This window comes from Panthera leo, chromosome A1 (genome assembly GCF_018350215.1).
Source record: "Panthera leo isolate Ple1 chromosome A1, P.leo_Ple1_pat1.1, whole genome shotgun sequence".
In the NCBI taxonomy this organism is placed as follows: domain Eukaryota; kingdom Metazoa; phylum Chordata; class Mammalia; order Carnivora; family Felidae; genus Panthera; species Panthera leo.
Genome location: NC_056679.1, coordinates 123,010,366 through 123,033,390, shown reverse-complemented (window position 1 = coordinate 123,033,390; position 23,025 = coordinate 123,010,366). Strand labels below are relative to the sequence as shown.

The window sequence follows — 23,025 nt, the reverse complement described above, 5'->3', positions numbered from 1 at the left end:
TGCCAACTGAAATAATTCCCTGAGGTTACCTTAGGATTTAATAGAGCATCTATTATTGTACCAGGACTCTGTGTAGTTGACTCAGATTTACATGTGAGCCACAATAACCCTGTAAGGTTATCCTTATCCTGTGGGTCAACTCAGAAAAGTGAAGTAACCTGACTAATAGGCAAATAAGCAAATAAGGTGGCAGAGTTAGGCTTTTCAGCCAGGGCGGATTCCAAATCTAACACTTCGTTTTATCCACCTCAGGTAGATTATTCTTTGCCTATTTCTTCCATATGAATTTTGGGTAACATCCTCATATTAAAAGTCCTATATGCTTAGGCACAGCAAATAAGGTAGAGATAGGGAAGTACCTCAAAAGAAAAAAGTATCTATAATCAATGAAAAAGGCAGAGAAAAGCAGCTTGAAATCCTGAGCTCTCATGAAGAACCAGCAGAGAGTGGAGAAGTGGACAGAGGTCTAAAAAAAGCCTGAGATGCACGAGGTACATCAAAATCTGTCCCAACACAAAATCTGTCCCTAAAATCAAGGTTTAGGTTAATTTCTTGTGCTATTCAGAATATGCGTGTCTTGAAGTTTAAATCTCACCACTAGAGGATGCTGTGGTCTGCTGAGTGACTCAGCCAGCTGAGCCTAACAGCTCACCAAATACCGTGCTAACAGAGGTTATGGATGTAAGATGGCTTCCTGCATCTTGTCTATGATGCTAGAGGACACTTGAAGGGCACCCTTAATATGAAAGAACTTTGCCACAGTAAACGGAATTTAAATCATTGAATGGTAGAAATCGTCATGTCTAATTGGACCATTTTACAGGTTTGGAGAGAAGAGGTTTGGAGGTTACAACTAAGAAGGAATACATAAACCCAGATTGTTCGCCTTTAATGGTTCTGTTCTGCTCTCTCGCTCTCACCCGTTAAAAGGTAAACAGCAACAACCTACATTTCTGCCCAGCCATATTTTGGAGGACCCCAATCTGACGATTGTCAACCTAAGTTGGTAGGACACAAAATGAGACAAACAAGAAGGGAGTAGCTGTCCCTGGGAAAGGACCAACTAATGGTACCCGAGAGCAAATTCATGAGTCACAATTCAAACACCTAATTGTTACAAATGTTTTTGTTTTTGTTGTGTTTGTTTGTTTGTTTGTTTCTTGCCAATCTGAATTTGGAAAGGAAGAGGCAAGGACATTTTACCTTCCTCTATCGACCAGGCACCACAGATAGAGATAGGAGAGCCCACTTTGGTACGAATGCTTACCCTTTAGGTGGCCTCGGCCAGTTTTCCCAGAATGCCCCTGCCGGCCGCCGAGAGAGCACGATGCCCCAGCGTTCTCGTCCTGGTCACCAGATACGTCAGAGGAGGACCAATATCCCCTTTCCCTCACGGTGAGGGCTCGGCTGGGACGCCTTTGTCTGGAGGGCACCGCGCAGGTGCACGAGCCGCTCCCGGACAGAAGAGCTCCCGCGAGGCCACGGTAACGCGAGACGGTCTTTGTGGAGCTTCAGCTGCTCGTGCAGCCTTCCAGCCGAAGGGCTCGCCGCCCGCCACCCGCCGACCCGCCCCGGCCCCGCAACCGGGCGGTTTTTACAGCGGACGCCGAACAACCCGAACTCAGTCCCCCTTCACAGTCGGACCCGGTCCGGTTTCTAAGCCGGAACCAGTCCGGCCCCGAACTTCTTCCGGTTTTGAAGTCGGACTAAGGCTGCCGTGGGACCGGGCCTGGTTTCGAAGTCAGACCCAGTCCGACTCCGGCCGGCTTGTGGGTCCAGTCAGGAAGAAGAAATGTTCCAGGAACGCTTGAGAACTTCTCACGTAAAAGCTGCTGGGACCTCACAGGGGCGTCCCGACCACCTCCTGAGGCAGCGAGAAGCAGCGAGTTCAAGGATCCTGTTGCTGGAGCTCAGGGGGCTCAGCAGGTACCTGGGCCTGGTTGCTCAAGCTCAGGGGGCTCAGCAGGTGCCTGGGTCTGGTTGCTCGAGCTCAGGGGGCTCAGCAGGTACCTGGGTCTGGTTGTTCCAGCTCAAAGGGAGTAGCAGGTACCTGGGTCTGGTTGCTGGAGCTCATCGGGCTCAGCAGGTGCCCTGGTCTGGTTGTTTGAGCTCAGGGGGCTCAGCAGGTACCTGGGTCTGGTTGCTGGAGCTCAAGGGGCTCAGCAGGTACCTTCCTGGGTCTGTTTGCTCAAACTCAAGGGGCTCAGCAGTTACCTGGGTCTGGTTGCTCCAGCTCAGGGGGCTCAGCAGGTACCTACCTGGGTCTGTTTGCTTGAGCTCAGGGGGCTCAGCAGGTACCTACCTGCGTCTGTTTGCTCGAGGTCAGGGGGCTCAGCAGGTACCTACCTGGGGTCTGTTTGCTCGAGCTCAGGGGGCTCAGCAGGTACCTACCTGGGGTCTGTTTGCTCGAGCTCAAGGGGTTCAGCAGGTACCTGGATCTGGTTGCTCGAGCTCAAGGGGTTCAGCAGGTACCTGGGTCTGGTTGCTCGAGCTCAAGGGGCTCAGCAGGTACCTACCTGGGGTCTGTTTGCTCAAACTCAAGGGGCTCAGCAGGTACCAGGGTCTGGTTGCTCGAGCTCAGGGGGCTCAGCAAGTACCTGGGTCTGTTTGCTCAAACTCAAGGGGCTCAGCAGGTACCTGGGTCTGGTTGCTCAAGCTCAAGGGACTCAGCAGGTACCTACCTGGGTCTGGTTGCTGGAGCTCAAGGGGCTCAGCAGGTACCTATCTGGGGTCTGTTTGCTCAAACTCAAGGGGCTCAGCAGTTACCTGGGTCTGGTTGCTCCAGCTCAGGGGGCTCAGCAGGTACCTACCTGGGTCTGGTTGCTCGAGCTCAGGGGGCTCAGCAGGTACCTACCACGGTCTGTTTGCTTGAGCTCAGGGGTCTCAGCAGGTACCTACCTGCGTCTGTTTGCTCGAGGTCAGGGGGCTCAGCAGGTACCTACCTGGGTCTGTTTGCTCGAGCTCAAGGGGCTCAGCAGGTACCTACCTGGGGTCTGTTTGCTCGAGCTCAAGGGGTTCAGCAGGTACCTGGATCTGGTTGCTCGAGCTCAGGGGGCTCAGCAGGTACCTGGGTCTGGTTGCTCGAGCTCAAGGGGCTCAGCAGTTACCTACCTGGGGTCTGTTTGCTCGAGCTCAAGGGGTTCAGCAGGTACCTGGATCTGGTTGCTTGAGCTCAGGGGGCTCAGCAGGTACGTGGGTCTGGTTGCTCGAGCTCAAGGGGCTCAGCAGGTACCTACCTGGGTCTGTTTGCTCGAGCTCAAGGGTCTCAGCAGGTACCTACCTGGGGTCTGTTTGCTCGAGCTCAAGGGGTTCAGCAGGTACCTGGGTCTGGTTGCTCAAGCTCAAGGGGCTTAGCAGGTACCTACCTGGGTCTTTTTGCTCAAGCTCAAGGGGCTCAGCAGGTACCTGGGTCTGGTTGCTGGAGCTTGAGGGGAGCAGCAGGTACCTACCTGGGTCTGATTGCTCCTGGTTCCTTCTTCCGTCACCAGGACTATGAAAACATAAACATGAGGCATATTATAATTTCAAGACTTTATGTGGACAAAAATGGATTCGGATCCAGCAACATCCAATCTAGCAGATCGAAAGTAGCTCCAAGGAGCTGTAAAGAATGAAAGACATTTACAGCCAGAGGGGAGCAGGAACGAAGAGGTTACACTCCTAGACAAAAAGGCAGGTTGGTTATTGGAAGGTTACCTTCCTTTAGGGGATGAGGGGGTCTATTGGACAGATTACCTAACTAGTGCTTATCAGGCAATTCCAAATTGACTGGTTTAAGATTCCATTTCTGGGAGAGTGGAAACTGTAATTAAATTACTCTTTGGTTTGGTGGTGTGGGTCTGTCTTGCTTTTAACAGACCCATCAGCATGTGGAGGGGCACCTGGGTGGCTCAGTCCGTTAAGCGTCCAACTGTAGCTCAGGTCATGATCTCATGGTTCTTGAGTTCGAGCCCCCCATTGGGCTCTGAGCTGTCAGCAGATTCTGCGTCTCCCTCTCTCTCTGCCCCTCCCCCGCACACACTCTGTCTCTGTCTCTCAAAAATAAATAAATGTTAAAAAAAAATTAAAAAAATAAAACGTGGGTTACTGCATTCATGTCTGGTGGTTACATTTTAAAAGACATATTTACAAACAGAAATGTGTTTAGAAGAGAAAGGCTACCAGGATTAAAAAGAACTTGAAAATGTGTCCTATGATAAATGGTTGAAAGAAATAGGAAAATTTGGTCTAAAGAAAGGAAAACTCGTGGGAATCTGAAAGGTCTTTTCAAACCATTTGAGAGGGTGTTGCCACCATGAAAGCAGAAACATCCTTTTTCATGGCTGTATTATAAGCTGGAGGAGAGTAACATCTAGGAGCTACTCAATTAATATTCTTTTTGTTACATACATGAGTGGGGGAAAGAGAGATGAACATATTCTGGTTGGCCCAAAGGGAGAATTTAGGCTAATTGGGTAGGGATTAAAGGAGGCTGATGTGGGCTCAGTGGGAAAGTATACGCTAGGATGGTTTAAGAACAGGGGCTCTGGTTTCGAATGCTCTGCTGGAATCCGTGTTTCCCACCATTTAACCACATGACCTGGGAGAAGCCAGCGAATTTCCTCATCTCTAATATGGGATGAATAGTAACAGGTTCCTAACAGGACCATGTATGCCATACAGTAAGTGCTCAAGAATTACTAACTTTTTATTGTTGTTGTTATTATTATTATTCATCTTGTAATCCTTTGAGCTCACTAAAAAGGTCTCCTGATATATTAACATTTCCCTGATAGAAGGAATTTTATTTCTTCCAGTAACAGTTCAATGCATTATTGAATTGTCAGAGTTTTATGGAAGAGATTACTCAGCTGTGTACAAGATCGCACTAAAATCTCTCCGCTTTTAAATGTAAAAAAAATTAGAGATATAAACCACACTCCCCCAAATAGGAACATGGGTGACCGACAATTTTATGGGTGGAGCAGGGTTTCATGGTCCTGGCAAGGAATAGGGTAATAAACCCAGTTCCTACTGTCAGGTCTTAATCCCTGAGTAAACCTAAGAACTGTAACCCTCTTTAAATGCCGGAATACAACAACTCGAGATAAACTCCAAGGAAGCATGGTCACAGGTCCAATAGAGTTCTGTACAGTTTCCTTTACTGGTTTCAGAATATTTGAAATATGAAGCTATCAGAAGGGAATAGTATATAAAAATATTTTTGTCTCACTGGAGAAGTAAACTTGTTTGAAATGAAACATTTTTTTTAAAAACTGTGCTGAACCTTCTGAGAAAGAGGGACATGACTAATATTGTAGCTTCAGTTCCATTTCTCTGATCCAATTTATACCCTATAAACCCTAGCTTAATCCAACTAAGTGAAAATACAATTTATTTGCATAGTTCAGGAAGCTCTTATCTTTGAAAGCCTTAGCATTGCCACCAATTTCCTTTTTTTTTTCATTGTTTAAGCCATTGCTAACTTTTAGCTCAAAATATGGACTATATAGACAATAAAATGATGTTGGAGAAGAAGGAATGACATAAATCTTTTGCCTTTATACAAATCAGTATTCACTGAAAGGCACGAATAACAAACAAAAAAGGCTGGTTGGAGATCAAAGCACCAGACACTAGTTGTGTAGTGTGCTGTCTTTGCTCTTGGCGTTTTTAGGTGCCAGTCGGTAACCCATCCTCATTGCAGGTGTGGTCATGAATAAAGAGTGTAAAGTAAAATTAATACTACTCTTTTGGCTTTTTATCACTCCCTGCTGAAGGAAGCAAAAGAAATAAGAGAAAGTTGGCGATTAGGAGTCACCAGGGCAAGACTTGTGTAAGAAAAGTAAACACAAAGAGAAAACAGCAGAGAAAGTAAGAAAATACACATGTGTGGAAGTTACAAGGGGAAAAAAAATAGAAAGAGCTATGCATACTCAAAAAAAAATTTGAGATAGGGGCACCTGGGTGGCTCAGTTGGTTAAGCATCCGACTTCAGCTCAGGTGATGATCTCGCAGTTCACGAGTTTGAGCCCCGCATCGGGCTCTGTGCTGACAGCTCATAGCCTGGAGCCTGCTTTGGATTCTGTGTCTCCCTCTCTCTGCTTCTCCCCTGCTCATGCTCACTCTCTCGCTCTCTCTCAGAAATAAAGAAACTTAAAAAAAATTCGAGATAAGCACCTGAATATAAAAAGAGTGAGAAGCAGAAAGAGAAAAATTAGTTAAGTTTTAATAGCAAATGTGGTTCTGAAGGGCCAGAACCTTATTATATTTTGAACTGTTCATGCTGAATTTCAGCTTTGTAGGGCTCCTTCATTTACTGAAATTAATTATGTGTGTTTTTCTTTAAAACTTATAACACTATTTTTTTTAAATTTTTTTTAACGTTTATTTATTTTTGAGACAGAGAGAGACAGAGCATGAACGGGGGAGGGGCAGAGAGAGAGGGAGACACAGAACCGGAAGCAGGCTCCAGGCTCTGGGCCATCAGCCCAGAGCCCGACGCGGGGCTCGAACTCACGGACGGTGAGATCGTGACCTGAGCTGAAGTCGGACGCTTAACCGACTGAGCCACCCAGGCGCCCCTATAACACTATTTTGAAGTAAAAACTTTTTCGAATTCTGGAGATCTTTATAATCTTCAAAAAACAGCTTAATAGAAGGTAACTCTCAGACCTTAAAGATGTGGCATCACCTGGGGCGCCTGGGTGGCGCAGTCGGTTAAGCGTCCGACTTCAGCCAGGTCACGATCTCGCGGTCCGTGAGTTCGAGCCCCGCGTCATGCTCTGGGCTGATGGCTCGGAGCCTGGAGCCTGTTTCCGATTCTGTGTCTCCCTCTCTCTCTGCCCCTCCCCCGTTCATGCTCTGTCTCTCTCTGTCCCAAAAATAAATACAAAACGTTGAAAAAAAAAAAATTTAAAAAAGATGTGGCATCACGTGAAAGTTAATAAAGAATAATAAAGATAATAGGAACTAACATGTATTGAGTAATTCTATGTGTCAAACCCTACATTACATGATTCCCATGAGTTCATTTTCCCATTGAATCCCTACCACGAACTCTGAGATCCTCATTTTAGGAATGACTGAGATCTTCATTTTAGGAATGAGAAAACAGAGATTCTCACTCATTCAGGGTTAGAATTAGTCAAACTGCACAGCTCCTTTGCTTCTTTGTCATGTTTAACTATCCATCCATCCATCACTACTGCCACTGCGTCTGCCTTCTGTAACAATTAGCACCTATGGCTTTTCCTTCTTTAAAAATTATTACTTTAGGGGCACGTTGGTGGCTCAGTCAGTAAAGTGTCTGACGTTGGCTCAGGTCATGATCTCACAGCTCGTGGTTTCGAGCCCCACTTTGGGCTGTGTGCTGACAGCTCGGAGCCTGGAGCATGCTTCAGATTCTGTGTCTCCTTCTCTCTCTGCCCCTCCCCTGCTCATGCTCTGTCTCTCTCCCTCTGTCTCTCTCAAAAATAAATAAACATTGAAAAAAAATTTTTTAGATGACTACTCCAGGGGTCATCTGGGTGGCTCAGATCATGATCACGCACTTCACAGGTTCAAGCCTTCCTTGGGCTCTAGTTCAGAGCCTGGAGCCTGCTTCAGATTCTGTCTCCCTCTTTCTCTGCCCCTCCTCCGCTGACCTTCTGTATCTCTCTCTCTCTCTCTCTCTCTCTCTTTCTCAAAAATAAACATTTAGAAAAAAAGGATCTGGGGGTACTCAACATTTTTTGAGGAGTTGGGTTTTCTTCTTTCATATTTTGTGACAATTCTTGTGTGAAAATTATTGTGTGAGGAAGAAACTTTTCCTCAACCGATTAGACTCAGACACTGGGAGCCTGCAAATTAAAGTGACAAGTAACCAATTAATAGGAGAAAAACCATTTATTCATGTGCATATATGGAAGTTAACAAAAGAAGTAGGCAGCTCTCCAAACAGTTAGAGACTTACATGTCTAACAATAGAGGAAAGAGAGAGCAGAAAAGACTTCTATGGAAAGAACAGATAGGTTTCTTTAGGAAAGACAAATGGGTTTTTTGGAGAAAACAGATTGAGAAGTTTGCGATGTTTCTCTACACAGGTGTGAGTGGTCTTTCCATCTTCTTCAGGGCCATGGTCATATTTATAGTAGTATATTCTTCCTCTTCCTCTTCCTGGTAGACCTGCCTCACAGAGGGAATTTATGTCAGCCTTATTTCCCAGAAGTTGCTGCTTTTAGTCAGATAAGAAAAGCTAGAGAAATCTTCCTTCTGTTTTTGTTTTTAAGCTCAAATGTTTTCAGCTTAAAATATTTATCATACCAACTCTGGAATTCCTAGTGTTTTGCTAAAATTGAATTACATGTTTAAAAATTTTCATCAAATGTTTTGATTAAATGAGGTTGTGATGAAATTTTGAACAGTAGAAACCTAAAACAATAACAACAACAAAAACATCCTTATAGGAAAAATAATGCCTTCATTAATCAGGTTAACTTTTTATTTTCCACTTGATTGAACATTGTGTATTTGTATTTTTGTGACTTTCAAAACCCAATTTAGGTTTTGTTTTAAATTACATATATAATATCTAACATTGATTCTGCAGTTGCAGCAGTTTTACTGTGCTACAATAATTAATAGACTATTTTTTTTGCTTCCATTAAATTATACTCTCACCAGGGCAAATATCAGGGCATCAGAATCTTTCCTTCTCACAACCCAAAGGAGTCTAAAAAAAAAAACCCAGTATCCTCCCGCACTACCATATTCACTGCAGTATTATTTACAACAGCCAAGATATGGAAATAACAGAAGTGTCCACTGATGGATGAATGGATAAACAAAATGTGTACACACCCACACATACAAGAATATTATGTAGCCATAAAAAATCAAATCTTGCCGTTTGTGACAACATGGATGGACCTTGAGGGCATTATGCAAAGTGAAACAAGTCAGACAGAGAAAGACAAATACCATATGATCTCACTTTTAATTGGAATCTAAACAACAAAACAAAACACAAGCTTATAGATACGCAGAGCAAAATGATGGTTGTTGGGTGAGGGGAAGAAGGTGAGCTCAGTTTGCCAGCAACAATCTGTTCATGAAGCTATTTCATAGGTATTTCCAGGAGTGAAGATCCACTAGAAACTTTTTCTGAATACTTCCATGTGGAGTAAATGATATTAATCACTGTCATACTATGACTAGGCAAAAAATGGGACTTTGGTACTGTGCTTCCAACACTTCTTGCCTTCATCGGCCTCAGGTAAATAATGTATGCACTTTTGTCTCTGCTCTCAGTGGAGGAAAGACCGAAGACGAAAAAGGCAAGGGGTAGTTAGTACCCAAAGAGATTGGAGTATTTTGTAGAAAGACCTTTCTTAACCTTCATAACACCTGGTAGTTGTTGATTAGAAAATGGAGCCCATTTATTTGCCTCATGTTATGACATGTGACCTGTAAAACCGATAAAACTATCAATATTTTAATATGTTGTCAAAATGTTCTGATTTGGCAGGGTCTTTTTTGTCATTGTTATTGATAAAGTATATGATGCAGACAGTAAAGCTCGGGCACTGTTTTTACATTGTTTTCCTTCATCCTTCCTCTTCCGGAACTTAGGAAATAGACCCCCCTACTCATAGCTCTGTTCTTGTGCTCTAACTTGCTAAGTAGGTGAAGTTCATTTTTGGTGTGGTCATCACATAAATGACCTACTCTTCTTGACCTCTCAGAGATGAGACCATTCCTTCCATTTTCTTCCTTCTAGAGACTCAACTGTCCCCTTAGTCATCATCCTATAACCTGGGATTCACACCGCCTTCTCCTGTAGCAGTATGTTTCCTCTTACAAGAACACTCTTTCTTCCTAATCTCTCCCTCCCCTTCTGTCTATCACAAGGTCTTTTACATTTACTCCTTTAAAAATCAATCTAGGTAAATCCTTTTAGTCCATTTTCCAGGTGAGGGCACTGAACTTCAAAAATTTCAGGGACTGTCTACTGCCTAAGAAGAGCAGGATAAGAATGCCTGTTTGACTCCCATTATACCATGCTGCTTCCTCCATGCCTTAAATATTGTCCCTTAATGTGAATTACGATAGAAGAGATCGCTTAATTTCTACATGTACCATTCATTTTTGGTAGACAAAAAAGGAAACAGCTCCCACAAGTAAGTAGCAAAATTGTTCATATATATTTACCTGAGGTGTTGAATGTTTAAAAAATAATTTAAAAGCACTATGTTTTTAATTTTAAAAACAAAATTTTTGTCTCTGAGTATTTTCTCAGTTAAGAGAGAACAAGCATTCCAATTTTTGACATTAAGAAGTATGTCCTTATATGCAAAGAAGGTGGGAACCAGTGGCCTTCCGGATAGAATAAAAGCTTTTACTTCCTCATATATCTTCTGTGATTGAACCTTTTCCTAGGTCCTAATTTAAACTCCACTTACCCTGCCCTTTCTCCCTCACACATTAGATTTACTTCTAGTTACTTGGAAAATGCTTTTGTTCTGCTCATTCACTCCACCTCTTCCCTTTCCATCACTGGTTTCTTCTTAAATGGATGAAGTGGGTCAGTACCCTTCTGTTGAGCTCTGGAGGCCCTGTGTACACACCCCTTTCTACAGCATGCCTCATGCTTTCCTTATCCATATGTGTGATCTGTGTCTCTCATTATTTTAAAATTCCTCAAGAGTAGAGGACATGTCTTATCCCTACCTTTGTCTTCAGGAGACTCAATAGATGCTTATTAACCTGAACTTCCCTAATTAACTCTTACTATTATAGTCTCCCCAAAACTACAAATCCAGAAATTAAAATGAAATCTTACTTTTTCAGACTGAAAACAAATTCCAGTTAAACGCAACGGTTAGATAGATTGTTATTCCAGGTATCTTGTGGTGATAAAACGTGTACAAAAAATTGATTATTTGAAAATCATTTTTATATATTTTCTAGGTTTCTTCTTAAAATGATGTGAACTTTTTAAATTTTTTTTAAATTTTTATTTATTTTTGAGACAGAGACAGAGCATGAGCAGGGAGGGGCGGAGAGAGAGGGAGACACAGAATCCAAAGGAGGCTCCAGGCTCTGAGCTGTCAGCACGGAGCCCGTTGTGGGGCTCAAACTCATCAACCATGAGATCATGACCTGAGCTGAAGTTGGATGCTTAACCGACTGTGTCACCCAGGAGCCCCATTTATTATTATTTTTTTTAAATTTTAAATGTTAATTTATTTTGAGAGAGAGAGAGAGAGAGGGAGGGGCAGAGAGAGAATCCCAAGCAGGCCCCCCTGCTGTCAGCAGAGAGCCTGACATGGGGCTCAATCTCACAAACTGTGAGATCATAACCTGAGTCAAAATCAGAGCCAGGTGCTTAACATACTGAGCCACCCAGGTGCTCCTATGTGAAGTTATTTTAGTTGACAGTTACTCAGGGTGGTCAAGTTAAAGATGCCTATGGCTGTAGGGATGAAAATTACACACTGGCTCAACATCATGGGTTTCACCTGGTGTGATCTGGCTAACTCCACTGTTGAGAATCTACTCTAGAAGTTGATGCTGAGTCCCTGTATTAGCATTATTCCAGAGGGAACCAGACTGTTTCTTGGTGGCAGGTTGGTTTCACTGGACCCCTTCCCTAATAGAAGGGGAAATGATCTGTCCTCATTAGAAGAGATAGTCATTCTGAGACTGGATTTCTCCTGTGTACAGTTTCCCTGTGTTGTTTTCCTCTGTAGATAGCATTGTGAATGCTTTATTTGGCATCTTAATATTCCATATAACATTGCTGCTGAAATTGTTTCTTATTGTAGCTGTAACACATTACCACATAATAAAGCCTTAAAACTACATAAATTTATTCTCTTACCATTCTGGAGGTGTCAACAGGGCTGGTTCCTTCTGAAGGCTTTGAGAAGAGAATCTGTTACTTTGCTTTTTTCAACATCTATTGGCCTGTCTGTATTATTTGCCTTATGACTTCTTTTTCCATCTTTGAACTGTACCACTCCAATCTCTTCTTCTATCATTACATCACTTCTCATCTCCTATACCATTATATCCCTCTTATAAGGACACTTGTGATCACATCACTGGGACCACCCAGAAAATCCAGGATAAGCACCCTATCAAGATCCATAACTTAATCACATGAGTAAAATTTCTTTTGCCATATAACATAACACATTAATAAATTCCATGTGGTAGGTACACATCTTGGGGTACCATTATTCAGCTACTATAGCTACCAGTGAATTTATGCCACAGGAAATAAAGTGTGTCACTGGGGCCTCCTGAAATTCATTGATCTTCTGATATACTTCATCAACGAGAAACAGTCAGTCCTACAGAACATGGGATGACCTTCTGAAGACTTAGTTATAGTATTTCCTAGCAAAAAACACCTCCAAAGATATGATGCTCTCCTAAAGGATGTGATATACTTTGAACCAGCGGTCAGAATATCTTGTTTCAATCATAACCAGAATAGACACTTTAGGAAATCAACGGACAAAAGTATAGCCAATGACCAACTTAAATAATTTTGGTTTTTCTTTCCCTATGAATTTAAGCTGTGATTTTTTTAAAAGGTTTTAATTCCCAAGGGACAATGTTTCCACCCCATGACATAATGATTTCATTGAACTAGAAGATTAGCTCATCCCTGGCCATTTGGGGATCCTCATGTCACTGAGACAACAAGCAAAGTAGGGTCACTGATCTCTGTTATTAAGCAAAAACAAGGTGCCTCTCTATAATGGGGACAGGGCAGGTTATGTCTGGACCCCAAGGGATTCTCCAGGGTGTTTCTCAGTTCTTCTAAGTTCACTAACACAGTTCATGGAAAACTACAGCGACCCAACAGAAGGATGACTAAGAACTTCAAGAAGTGAGGTTTGAATTTCCCCACCAGGTAAAGGATCTCAACCAGATGAGGTGCTGTTTGTCATCAAAGGGAACCTGCAACGAGAAGAGTGAATTACACTTAGAACCATAGACTGGAGACCTTCTAACAACCATTTATAGAAATGCTGACTTGTGGCAGTTACGTAGGATTTCTTCCTTAGATGTAATATAGTATTTGTATGTATGAATCCATTCTTTTTTTCCTCTCCCTTTCCCACCCTATTTTATGTAAGAAGTGAGATGATGGGTAATTTTACAATTCAGTATTTTGATTATAGGACATCCAGGGTGAGAACATTCCTGTCTGTATGCAAAGTAGCTTATTGTGTCAGGTAAGAGCACCTTATTGTTGAAGTTGTTGTTGAGTGAAGTTTAAATAAGGGTGAAAGGGAAATGAATGAAAACTGAGTAACAAGAGGTGGACCATGGTGATTCTTTGTCTACTAATTGTCAGCTTTATCCATATTCTTCAAGGCTCTTTTCTATACTGGCAAAAATGGCAGCTCCCAAACCATATTTCCTAGGTTCCCTTGACACATGAGCCTAAGACATACAAAAAGGAGGTAAGAGGAAAGCCATTTGATTTTCTGTTATTGATGGTACATCGAGAAATGGCAGCAGCATCGGTAGGTGTGTCATCTGAGTTCCCGCTCAGCTCTGAGGTGTGGATGCCAGCAGAAGCAGCAGCCAGGCCCTCAGCAGCGGCAGTAGGATTATAAGCTCCTGCATTCCTGCTCAGCTGGGGGGGCAGTTTCAGCACCAGTAGTAGCACCCTTCACGCCTCTGGCAGGAGCAAGCTGGGGTCTAGTCCGGGTTCACAAGCAACTTCTAGTTTGTAGGTAATTCTCTTCTCTCTTTTGTTCCTTCAGCCTTTTCTAAGAGCCTTGTAACCAATTCCCTACATTCAGTACCCCTTTTAAATATTTAGAATAGTCTCTGGGCATGACATTAACTGATACAGATATGGACCTCTGATTTATAAAAAAAAAGTTTCCAAAGTTAATCTGCTCTTTCTAGTCACTATTTCCAACCCTAAACTGGGGCTGGGTTATTGTTTGGGAAATTAGCCCAATTACCTCAGGGGAACAGTGTGACATGGCTGAAGAGGATGGCTAGTCAGGATATTGGTCCAGGCTGAGGGTGAAGGATCAGGATCCTATCCAGAGATGAAGCTGTTGTGTTGATGGATCCTAGAACAAAACTACCACTCACTTCCCTTCTTTCCCCTGCTGAATCAGAATCTTTTTTTTTTTTTTAAGATCATGTATTTTTGAAGGGTGAGAGAAGGGGCAAAGAGGGGACAGAGAGGATCCAAATGAAGCAGGCTCCATGCTGTCAGCGCAGAGCCCAATGCAGGGCTCGAACTCATAAACTGTGAGATCATGACCTGAGCTAAATTGAGACACTTAACCAACTGACCAACCCAGGTGCCCATGAATCAGCGTCTTTTGAAGGCAAAGGGATAAAACACCAAAGACTATGGTTAGTGTGTGAGCCAGTACAAAGAGAAGATGCTAGTCTGGGGAAGGAAGAAGTAGAGAGGAGATGCTGCCTTCCCCTCATCCAAAGAGCCTCTACCCCTACTTGTTCCCCTGACAGCTACTGCTAATGGGTAGCCTCTTGTAAGTCCAAAGGCATAAGTGCCCAGACATAGCCTCCCCAGGCTCCTCCATGAGACTGCTGCTGATCACAGGCAAAATCAAGCAAAATGTGCTAAGCCTGGAGGATTCCTGGATGAGCTACTTCTTCTGTTCAATAGGTAAAATTCTGAACATCGTCTGACAGGAGAAAGGGCCACTGTCCATGGAACAAGAAAGCATAGCCATCAAAGGAGACAAGTCAAGGGACAGAGGATGCCCATTGGCCCCTAGCTTTCTGTGTAGAAGGCAGTGAGAACAAGGCTTCTTAGACGTCAGAAGAGAGAAACATGGAAGGCATGGGGAAACATACCTAAGGATCAGGGCAGATTGTCTGCAAAGAAAAGATTATCACTGTTCTCAAAGACATCCCTGTGCTACATTTTTCACTTATTTCATGCCCCTACAACCAAACTTCTTCAAATCCTGCCCCAGTGTAACTGATGCCCTTACCTCTCTCATTTCTACCTTCCTCTGATCTTGCCTTCAACTATTTTTACCATGTTTAGCTAGAGTTCTCTTGCAAGACAGTGAAGCATATCATCTCCACCCATCATCTCTGAGAACTAAAAGGGGTATTTTGCCCACCTAACTAGGAAGGAGGCTTATTAATTATGATTTTGGAAAGCTAGACAGTTTTCCTCTCAGACATTCAAATAGTCAAAGGCCAGAGGTTACTTACATGATATGAAGTACTTTTAATCAAACAAAAATAAAAAGTATTTTCACTCAAACCGGTATCAATGACGTAAGTTTTAAAAGAGAGAAGACGTTAAATTTGGCCTATTTTAAGGAATTTGTGTGAAATATTCTGAGTGTCACTGGGGCAGGCAGAGACCAAGGCTGGGACAGAGAGCAAAGGCCCCTAACACTCAGGCAGCACTTGCTTTCTCTAGACTGTATTGTCTGACGTGAAGTTTCTTTTAGGACCCAGAAAACCCGTGTGTGAAGACTTGGTGCTCCTTATGATGCCCAGCATGGCCCTGATGCCAGCCAATGAGGTTATGTGTAATTTTCCATGCATCCTTTCGGAAAGAAGTAGATTTCAGGAGTCACTTGTTTCTCATTCCCTGAAAAGGAAAACAAAGGGTTGGGCAACAGATAGAAACATCTGTGTCTATCTTCCTCGACTTTTGATTTCTACTCTTTGACACTCACCAAATCACCACTTGTCTAATTCCCGTTGGAAACGAAGGAGAGGTGTGTATACTTCAGTTTCTCCCCATGACGCCTCTACATTCCTGAAACCAGTTAAACTGACTTCAAGATAATTGCTTGAAATTAGCTTCAAGTGGGCAAGATTTGCTAGGATCAGCTGTTCTCCCTGAACTGGGAAAGAACACTTGAAAGTGTGAGAGAAGGAAAACCATAGATGTAAGGGGCACTGAGAACAAGACTGGCCAGAAAGGGTAAGGAAAGGGACAAAGCAAAACCAAGTCAAACATTAGGGTAGGATTTCCCAGGGCTCAGATCATACCCATATGATATCCATATCAAGGCCATTTTTAGTGTTTCCCTCCCTCCATCCCAACTAAACTCTCCAATTTTCTTTGCCAATTTCAGGTTAACTTAGGTACTCACCTGACCCAGTTTCTAAATCTTATCTTACTGTTTAACCTGCTGTTTTCTCAACATTTATGGCTGGATATATCGATTGCCCCAGGCAGGCCAGGTTAAAGACATGTCCATCTGTCTCCAGAACAGCTTAATTTAAATAGGCACATCCTCCTTGCTGCAAACAAGAGGCTGTTTTTAATTGATATTTCAGGAAAACTGGGATATAGTCACTTCCCCTAAGAAAGAGCACTGCATTTTTAAAGCCACTGGGAAAGGATGATTGATGAGCCAAGGTTTGCATTTCACTATACATACCCAAAGGAGCCTACATTCACTGTGCTGTGTCTCTCGATATGTAGTCGATGGAAATATTTTTTCCAGCTTTATATTTTGAAAAGTATATTTGAAATAAAAGAGAGCTATTTAAGTGGCCTCCTATATTTTAATATTAGGAGTATTAATACTAGACCACAAATGAGTCAATTTTCAATATAAAAACTGGTATTTTAGGAGCCCTTGGATGGCTTAGTCGGTTGAGTGTCTTGACTCTTGATTTTGGCTCAGGTCGTGATCTCGGGGTCATGGGATCAAGCCCCGCATCAGGCTCTGCACTGAGCATGGAAACCTGCTTAAGATTTTCTCTTGGGCTGCCTGGGTGGCTCAGTTAGTTAAGCATCCGACTTCAACTCATGTCATGATCTTGCCGTTTGTGGGTTCAAGCCCTGTGTCAGGTTCTGTGCTGACAGCTCAGAGCCTGGAACCTGCTTCAGATTCTGTCTCTCCCTCTCTCTTTGCCCATCTCCTGCTTACACACTCTATGTCTCTCAAAACTAATAAACATTGAAAATATTTTTTTAAAAAAGATTCTGTCTCCCTCCCACTCTGCCCTTCACCGCTCACTAGCTCTCTCTCTAATAAACAAACAAACAAAAAAAAAACCTGGTATTTTAAAAAGTCATTGGGTAAATACAAAATTACCAACTTTCAGCCCTTATACCAAGGATGATCTGTATATGGAGACATAGGAGAATTTTTGAGATCAGAAATACTGATTCTCAAAAGAGTATTATAGAAATGAACAGGAGATTCTGACTAAAAGACTTCTTTCTACAGCTTGGTGTAGTGTGTTCTGTACGATTTTCTGGATCCTCCAGTAAATCTGCCTTCATGTTCCACTTGTTTTTGCCACATTTGCTTACCTTGACTATCTGATCAGTCTTGTTTTCACTGTCCTTTTCATGGGGGAGGGGGAGGAGCTACTTTCCCAAATGCCTGATTTCAGGGAACTCTCTCCCATTCCAGAGAACATACTCCTGATGCTCTTTCCTGTACCATACTTGAGATACTTCCTTTTAGCAAGGATGGGCAGAGCATCACATCAGTGCCCAAACAGTGAGATTTGTCTGAGGGGAGGATGGAAGAAGCAGAGTCTAGCTTTTTTAAATTCCTCCAAAAGCAGGCTGTATAGGACCTTTGAACTGTACTTCCTTGAGAAGTAATTACATCATAAAATTGGTCAACAATGAAAATTGTTACCAGACCAGGTACAGGGGTAAGAAAATCCCCCAGCCATTCAGCTCAACTGAGCCCTCCTATCATGTGAGAGCCATGGCTGCAAGATCTCCGGAGTCCAATGGAAGATACAGAGCTTATGTTTCATTTCCTACCTCTTGTAGCTCCTGCTTTACTCATTTGCTCTAAACTAAGTGTGCATTTTCTTTATTCAGTCTCTTACTGGCTGGCTTTATCATTTTGCAAAAGTCAACAAATTAGAGGAAAGAAACTCTAAAGGAGAGGGACTTTCATTGGCATGTAGGGCCCTGTTTATTCCAGAGCCTTCTGAGGCAAAGAAAAGAAATCTTTCCTGATGATACCAAAAACCTGGGCTGATTTTAGCAAGATCATCCCATGCAAAGCTCTCAAGCACCTCCATATTTGGGCACAGGAGGGGACAATTGATGCCTATAGGGGCACCTACTGATTACACATTTTGTGATTTCAGTGTAGATGGAGTATATCCCAGAGCACAACCAAGAACTCTGATAGAAATTCTTGGGGAAATGGTAACTCCACTTGGGGCACAGAGTCAAATCTAGATAGTTCACCGGGGATTGAGATGGGAATCGTGTTTATGATGCATCTCAAAGGTAATGAAGATGTGAGCTAGAGTATTAGGGGCCAAGGAAAAGGAGAGAAAGGGCAAGGCATAACTTGTCATGATAGAAATTAAGTGAGTTATAAAAATCTGGATTCAGCGATGTATTGTGAAATGTTAGTTTTCTAAGAGAGGAAGAACAGAAGGAAATGAAACTTAAACATGTTTTCAGTGTCAGCTTCTCAGGTATTCTCCTTAATGCAGGAAGCCTATTCAGGGAAGCTCTTTGGAGGGGGACATTTGATTGATCTAGGACTGCTGGGAGGTGGAGGCCCAAAGGACTGTTATAAATCACCTCTGGGGAGAAGCCTTAACTCCAGCCTCAGGAGCAAGTGCTGTGTCAAGTGGTTTCATTGTTAAGACTTCGTGGAAAAAAGATAACCACTGACTGCCACTGATTCTGGGGATTCAGCTTGAGTTTTAGGTGTGTGTTGTTTGTTTTGTTTTATATCTTATGTATTTTATGTCAGTTACCTGACACTTAGTAAGCCCTCCCTGAATTAATGAAGAAATAACTAGCAGGGTGTCCCTAGCTGGCTCAGTTGGTAGAACGTGTGACCCTTGATCTAGGGGTTGTGAGTTCAAGCTCCATGGTGGGCTTAGAGACTTCTTTTAACAAAAAATAAAGAAAGAACTAGAAGATCATTCCTGGAAGGAACACCAGGGACATTAGTAGAGAGGGGCATAGAAATGAGCGTCCCATTGGACTCAAGTCCCTCCATCTGCCCTGGTTTCTCAGATTGGCTTTGGGTCTCACAGACAACACCCAACAGTGATGGGGAACTCCTAACTGGCTTTATGAGGCTTTTCCTTTCCTTTTTCTCTTAGGCCAACCTATATCAGATCCCTACCACAAAAGAAGGGCAGAAATAACAGAGTAAAAGGGTCTGAAATAAAACCCAGCCTTCTGTTATACTTCTCCATGACTCCATCCATGCTGAGACTAAGAGCCATGGGAGAATTGGGAGTATGCACTGGAGGTACACAGAAAACCACATTCCTGCTGATTCTACTTGAGTTGATTTGTTGTCCACACTAGGCTGTGACCTATAGGAACTATCCAGGAGTTAAGACCCTTAGAAGGGACAATAGAACAGAGTCCCTAGGGAGCTCATATATTTGTGGGTGACAGAAGATAAAGTCTTCCTTCCAGAATTTTTTTTTTTTAACCTGGCCTACAAATACCCTTCTTAGACAGCTGTTGGGGAATACGAAAAAGCTGTATGAAACCATCCTTTATTGTCATCTTCTCAGGACTGTATGTGTACCTTTTCTGTGAAGCTAAAGCATAGGAAACTCTGGGATATGAAAATGATCCTTTTCTTGTCCTTCATTGTTCACTAGGATGCAGCACTTCAGCCAGAGTGAAGTAGTCTGGGAGAATGCAGAATAGTTTAGTATAAGACTATGAATCTTCATTTCTCCTACATTCAGTTCATCTCTTCCCATCACTCTATTAAAACATTTCCAAGGTTTTCATTGGAAAAGACTTTGTGTTCATTCTAGAGAGTTAAATCTAGCCCATCTGGGAGGAAAGGGTAGAATTAAATAATCTCAAGTGTCCCTGTCTAACTTCGGAGACTCTGCCTTGTCATGGCTACCCACTGTACAGTAAAGAAACCTGAATGAAAATCTGGCAGGAAAAGACAACCACAATGATGGAGTATGAGAGTCAGACTCTGAGGGGATAATTTACTTTCTTTGAATTGAGCAACAGAAAACCTGCACATATATAACTTCTTAAACTATTCTTTGCAGACTGGGTCTCTCATGCTAAGAACTGGGTCATGAAGACTCCTTCTAGAAAGATCTGACAGGTTTAGCGGAGGTTGCAAGAAGCATTCCCTTCCCCCTGATGTCTCCTGACTGCATTTCTCTTCCATTAAGGATGACTGTAAAGTAGACAAGAGTCTCAAGGAATAAGGACATTACCTGAGGCACAGAATCCTGTTCTTTCTTGTCTGTCTCCTCTACATCTCAGGGTTTGAGACACTGGGGAAAGAATCCTTGGGAAATTATGGAGCACAACAGAAGATGCAATGTGAATTGGCTTTATCTCTCCCAATTCTGTATTGCTGAATTTGTTCCCAAACTGTACCACCCCCAATTCTTTGGTATTAAGCAGAGCATACCACACAGTTCACTGATCCGCAAATTGATGATGTTCTTCTAGAAGGTATAATCTATTAAAAATAACAAGTAAACATCTCAGCCCTGAGGGTCAAATTTAGAGAGATCTGGTTATGCTATTGTGAGGGAGAGACACTCAATATGCAATGGAAGGATCTTACATCTAATAAAATCTGGAGGAATGAGGTAGATGATTTCTAAACAGTCTTCCCTGGAGAAGGAGCTTATAATACTTGATTCTCACATAAAGTCCTAACATTAGTGCTGTGAAAGACTTGCTGAGAATTTTAAATTTTATAGCAACTTTGCGCCACAAGAGTCAATTGAACATATAGCTCACTTCCTATGGGATGAAAGTGCCCCTGTTAAGAAATCACACTAGGAATTTTAAGCACTCGTGGATCAGAGTTCTATCTACTGAAGAAGCAACATGAAGCTACCCCTCTAAGTCTGAGTCTCTTACGGTGAAGTGTAAGTTATGAAGACCCCTCCCTGAGCTCTGAAGGGTTAGGAGACAAGGAAGCATTGTCTGTCACACCTTGTCTTAACCCTTCAGTACTTTGATTTGTGATATTAGAGCTGGGACAATGCAAACCCCATTGCTTCTTGACCAAACAGCCAACTCTGCCAATTGGAGGTGCTGAAGGAAGACTAGCAGACTGTAGGAGGAAGAGGGGATTTGTTCTTTTTCATTTGCATCCTGTGTACTTGAGGTTCCTGTGAGCATCACTCCAGCATCACGGGGAGGAGGAGAATGGGGAGGGGAGAGGAGAAGGATAGAAAGAATCAGAGGAGCAAGAGGGGGAGGAAAAAGAGAAAACTTACAGAGATAAGTTCCAGACATCATGTTCTTTCCCCTAAATACTTCTGTGCATATTTCCTAAAAATAAAAACCATTTTCTTCATAACAAGAGTTCAGTTATCAAAATCAGGAAATTAGCATTAATATAATTCTCTCTAATCTATATACCTCATTCAGATATTGCCACTTATTCCATTAATGTTCTTTATGGCAAATTGCTTTATTTTGTTTTGGTTCTCCAGGATTCATTCCAAGATTCCACAGCATTTAATAATTGTGTCTCTGGTCTCCTTTAATCTAGAAGGTTTTCTTAGTTCTATTTGTCTATTACCTTGACATTTTTGAAGAGGGCAAGTCAGTTGTTATGTAGAATGTCTCTCAATTTGGGTTTGTCTGCTGTTTCCTCGTGGGTTAGAATTGATATATATTGCATTTGGGCAGAAATACCTTCAGAAGTGATGCTGTGTACTTTTCAGTGCATCATGTTAAAGAGGCACATGATTTCTATTTGTTCTCCTCTTGGGGCTTTTAACTGTAATCACTTGATTAAGGAGATGTGAATCAGCTTAGCCTTCTTCACTGCAAAGTTACAATTTTTCCTTCTGGGATTAATAGGGACCTTGTGGGGAGATAGTTTGAGACTGTAAATTTGCTCTTCCTCATAAAACTTCCACTTACTAGTTTTAGGGTCCATGAACTGGGTATGCTTAAACATACTGTTATGATGTTTGCCAAATGATGATTTGCCAAATGATGGATCGATCATTCCTTTTATATTTATTAGTTGACATTTTACTGTAAGAAAGAGCTTTCTCTTTTCCCCATTTATTCCACTTTATTTATTTATTTATAACAGTGTGGACTCATGCATTGCAGTTTTTTTCTATGGATAATATCTTCTTACTGCCATTATTCTTGTTTATGCTCTAACTTTCCCATATTTTGCTAATGGCAGACCTTTCAAATTGTCTGCTTTGACTTTTGAAGTGTCCCATCATTCTTTGAGTACTTCATTACTTTCTGATGTGGCAAGATGTTCCAGGCTCATCTTGTACTTGACTGCTCCAGCCCCAGAATCAGCCACTTCCTCAAGGATACCTGGCTTCTTTTCTTTTAATGAAGCATGATATTTAGAAACCATGATCTGGATATCGGTGTGTCATTGCTGCTAGGCCCTCTCAGTGGACGGAGCTACTGTATTTCTCTCTCTCTCTCCCCCCTCATCTCACTACCAATTTGTATTCACACAAGCAATCTATGAGAGCATCTATTTCACCACAACTTCATCAACAAAAGCTGTTTTTGTAATAATCTGATTTTATTGTTTTTAAGTAGTCTCCATGACAATGTGGGGCTTGAACTCATGACCCTGAGATCAAGACCTGAGCTGAGATCAGGAGTTGGATGCTTAACCAACCGAGCCACCCAGGTGCCCCTACAATAACTTGATTTTATAAGACAGTTTCTAATGGTCTGTTCTGGTCATAAAGGCCAGACTCACACAAATCTAGGAAGTGGCAGTGGTCACCATGCCACTTAAAAGTGTATATACTGTGGGGGCAGCTGGCTGGGTCATTTGGTGGAGCATGTGACTCTTGATCTTAGGGTTGTGAGTTCAAGCCCCACATTGGGTGCAGAGATTACTTAAAAGTAAAATCTTTAAAAAACATGTATGCTGTGTCCTAAGCTGTAAACATGGGGGTCAGATGTCTCCCAAGGACTCCCCTCAGTGTGACCATCTATGACTCAAGTTGTGCCTCCAGCTTTCATTACAAGACAAGATAGGTATTTCCCAGTAATCTGTGTCTACCTACCCCCTTGTATATGGGAGACATAAGAAGGGCCAACATAAATCAGAGCACAAA

At 42.5% G+C, this 23,025-nt stretch overlaps 1 protein-coding gene across 2 annotated transcripts in view; it reads left to right on the top strand.

The window, feature by feature from the left end:
- The first annotated feature begins 1,271 nt into the window (after positions 1-1,271).
- Positions 1,272-23,025, top strand: part of JAKMIP2 (janus kinase and microtubule interacting protein 2) — a 208,369-nt gene continuing 186,615 nt past the window's right edge. For both annotated transcript variants that reach the window (XM_042938675.1, XM_042938670.1), the window contains exon 1: positions 1,272-1,926. The gene's annotated coding sequence lies outside the window, so the exon portion shown is untranslated. The remainder of the gene's footprint in view (positions 1,927-23,025) is intronic.